General features: G+C 32.4%; 1 long non-coding RNA gene across 1 annotated transcript; it reads left to right on the forward strand.

The window, feature by feature from the left end:
* LOC109132622 lies at positions 2,573-2,824 on the forward strand. Its single transcript, XR_002037634.1, has 2 exons — positions 2,573-2,603; positions 2,700-2,824. It is a non-coding gene; the product is annotated as an uncharacterized LOC109132622 (long non-coding RNA).

Raw genomic sequence — 4,458 nt, forward strand, 5'->3', positions numbered from 1 at the left:
TCTAAATTTGGTTGTTCTACTTTATCTCCATCCTGAATTAATGAGGGCACATTTTTCCTAAATGCATCGTTCACCATCTGAAATGTACCTACATCTACTTCTATCGATGGTTCTTCTACACTATCCGGAATATAATGTTGACTAGTACCGCCATAATCTACTATTGATTCACTTTCTCCATGCGAAAACAATATCTTATAACCCGGCATAAATCTATCCCTAAACAAATGCTTCTTTACTAATGATACCTCCAGATTTTTATAATTATGACATTTTGGACAAGGATAAGACATAGTACTTGTTTCTCGCATTATGCTATGGTTTGACGCGAATAACATGAATTGTCTAAGACCTTCCTTGAACTCTTCGGTAGGTTTATCCATCCATCAACGAAAATAACCATAATGATCTGAAGAAGACATTATTGTTGGTATTGTGTATATTTCCGTTTACCAAACAAGTGAATCATAACTTGAATATATATACACAAAATATCCAAGAGATTTCCAAAGGATTTCCGAGGGATTTTAAATTGCAACGGTCACATTCAACGGATATAAACGCAACGGCTATATCGCAACAGATATAATCGTAACGGATATAATGAGAATGAATATAATGGCATAGTTCTCAGTAATCCGTTAGAAATCTGTTAGAATTTACCAACGGTCTTCTGTTCCTCTGAAATTCGTTGGAAGGTTTGAAAAATTTTTGACAGATTTCGACGACCTGGTTTTCGTCAGAAATTTCCAAGATATTACCAACAGAATAACAAATTTCCGAGGGTTTTCTGAGAGTCGTCGTTTCCTCAGAATTTCCTCGGAAATATGTCGGAAACCTCTTGGAAAACTGTCGGAAATTTCCTACGGATTTTTTCTGTCAAAAATTCCGTCCGAAATCGACGTGCTTTCTTGTAGTGTTGACCATCGTGGGAAAGTACTACTTGTCACTTGTTAGTGTTGTCACTTGTCAAAAAGTCACCAATAGGAGCTTGCCTAACTAGTAAAATCCCCTGTTTTAGAAATCGCTAGGCGGTAGTCGGGCGGTCGGGATGGGCCTATCGCCTAGCGAGAAAATCGGGAATTAAACAGGAATTAATCGGGGACTAGTTTTAGAGTTATTTTATTAAATTAATAATAAAATACAAATATATATTATTAAATCTATACTATTAAAGCAAGAGTACTCCCTAGATTCAAAATGGACCATGACTTGGTTTTGGTAGGTTTTTCATTAAAAATGATTAGAGAAACACAAAATTTAATCTAATTAACCTATAGTTTTGTTTATGACAAATGACCATTATACCCTCGATCGATCACTTAAAAAATTATGGGTCGGGACGCGAATCCTAAAATATCCGACAACAGAAGAAAAAAAAACCGCGGATCTGTTTGTACTCCAAATTAATCATTTTCGGATCCAGTATATTATTTCATTCAAGATTAGTTATTTAAGATCCCAAACAGAGTTATTCGTTATAGGCAAACACTCTGATTTCATTTTCCTATAAGGTATTTAAATGCTAACCATAAATTTTAATTACTAAAAATTCGGATAATTGCTTGATTTCCGATTTTACGTTGAAGGAAAATTTTGATAGGATATTACCGAAACAGATCATAACAAATATTATTTTAAAAGGAAAATTTTGTGATTCAGTTAAAATCTTAGAAAACGAATATTCAAGTTACCAAATTTTACTAAATTGTTTGATTTCCGATATTATAATTATTCTCTAATGTTTTATGATAAATTATTCAAAGGAGTATTCATTTCCCAGTTGTAACGAATCAAGGAATAAATATATTTTGCGTATATTAGAGATATCAAATCTTAACTTCTAAGTGATAACCTAAATCTACATAATTTCACTATTGGAATATTATACTAAAAGAATACATTTTTAATTCGTTACACAAAATGATGGCTCTACCCCTTTCATACACTCCTTTGAAAGATCTGAAACCATACAAAAATGCTTGGCGTATTCAAGTTAAAATTCTCCACATTTGGAGAATGAATACCGCTAAACTTGGTGAATCACTCGAACTAATTTTGGCTGACGAAACAGTATGTATTTTAGTTTCTTAATATAAGATTCTTTTACTAATAGATTAATATCAATTCATTCCAAAAGTTTTTTTTTGGTTTATATAGGCTGACAAAATAGGAGCTTCTGTCATAAAGGATCATATCAACAAGTTTGAAGCTGAATTGGTGCCTGGAACTTGGAAAGTTATATCAACTTTTGGTTTGAATCTATGTATAGGCTACTTGCGTCCTTCTCTTATAAAGTATAAGATCAGTACCAGATATGGTAACACAATTTTTCTTTCTGATAATGTATCTGATGATCACTACCTATCATTCACATCGTTTGATAGTATACTTGCTGGAAATCTTGACAAAAATCTGCTGCTAGGTAATTTCATAATACGTATCTTTTGTTACTACTTTAGAAAGATGAATTTATTAATAGTTATATTATCTATATTTACAGACGTTATTGGTCAAGTCGTCAGTTCTGGAGGGATAGAAGAAATCACAAGTCGTAACAACATTACCAGGAAGAAAATTGAGTTCGAGATAAGAGACACTGAGTAATATTATAAATCTATAGTTATAGTTATAGATTTCAAAGCTTATACGTTAGACTATTTTTATATAATCTATGTTTGTTCAAATTCTTAATATAGGGATAAACGATTATCATGTACTCTGTGGGAAACCTACGCTGAAGCTTTAGATCGTGCTATCAATGAGTCAAGTGATGGTATGGTTATGTGTTTCCTACGCTTTGTTAAACAAAACAGCTTCAAAGGTAATAGTACGGATAATATTTATACATTTAATTTGTTAATACCAAAATTAATTGTAGAAAACCTTTAACTACTATATAATATTTCTATTTTATTTCAGAAAACGATACATTGAGAATACTTTCAATTCTTCTATCTTGATGAGCAATCCTCAGTTACCAAAGATGGAGGCTTTTCAGAACATGTAAATTCAAAGAGCATTGAAATTATTTAAAAACAAATTGTTTCATTATTATTTACTATTTCTCTTTTTTATAATAGTCTTCCTGCGGATCAATTGGCTTTAACAATTACCAATTGTGGTGGAAAGAGAGTTTATAACCCGTCTGGCTCCAAGAGTGGTCTTCACTTCCCTTTGCAAATGATCGCTGACGTACTTGCTGAAACAGAGGTAGTTTACACTTCTTAATAGTCTAACAATATATTAACTTAATCTGTTTTGGAAAATCAATGTCGTATAAGCTTAAGGATATTATATTATTTAGATAGGTAGGAAAATGTAGAATTGCATATACTATATCAGCAATCGATACAGATTAGGGTTGGTTCTATATTAGCTGTCGAAAGTGTAATAAGAAGATTGATAAAGAGGACCTGACTATTAAATTGGAAGATGTCAAGAAACCAAGCAAACCAAGGTGGAAGTGTGAAACCTGTAACGAGTGGGCCACGTTGATTGAGCCTAAGTAAGTCTTCTAATTAAGCTAAATTTTCATCTATTTTGAAATATGAATATTTGTTGGTTGACCTATTAGATGATTTATTCCTCTTTAGGTACAAATTACATGTCCACGTTTGGGACAAGAGTGGTGAAACCAAAATTTTCATGTTTGATAGTTGGGCATCAAAAATCGTGGGTGTTTCCGCAGCTGAAATACTAAATGGTTCATTTGAAGAGTTATATTTTTAAATTGTAGATACATTTTTTAACAAAATATGGAATCATTCACAATATCCAATATGCAGATTATGGATCCTACTATGATCCCTGATCAGATTAAGGCTGTGTGTGGCAAGACATTCCAATTTCTGATATTTATTGTTGGGGACAATATGTCTGGTGCTAATGATAGTTACAAGGTTGCTAATGTCTGGGAAGGCAATAAATTCATGGAAATGGGTAATGAAGCATCTGAAAATACTATAGACAGAATTAGTCTCACCCATTCTGAACAGGTATGCCTTTTTTTTATTATACATATAAATCTATATATCTATATAGTAGTATCAGGTACCTCTAATGTATATACTATTTTACGTGCAGGCATCACTAATGATTACTAATGGCACTGAGCCTTATGAAGCTGATCATTCTTTCAGTTCAACTCCTTCGTCGAAGCGCAAAACAGAATCAACGGACCCTAACATTGATCAATCATCTACAAGTAAGAAACAATGTTCCAATCTCTCTACTGATTTCACCGAAGATAAAGGAGATTATCCTCCCAAGGATTTGAATGAAGTCATTAGCTGTGAAGATGTTGATCACGGAAAAGCATAGTCCTACTCCATGTTTGGTTTCCAATTATTTTCACATTTACAATTTGAACAATAAAAAGCATTTTAAAATGCTTAATTTTAAACTTTCTTGGTTATTTATTTGGTTCAGTTTTCTCTACAACATTGCTTTGTTACC

This window comes from Camelina sativa, chromosome 4 (assembly GCF_000633955.1).
Source record: "Camelina sativa cultivar DH55 chromosome 4, Cs, whole genome shotgun sequence".
Lineage (NCBI taxonomy): Eukaryota > Viridiplantae > Streptophyta > Magnoliopsida > Brassicales > Brassicaceae > Camelina > Camelina sativa.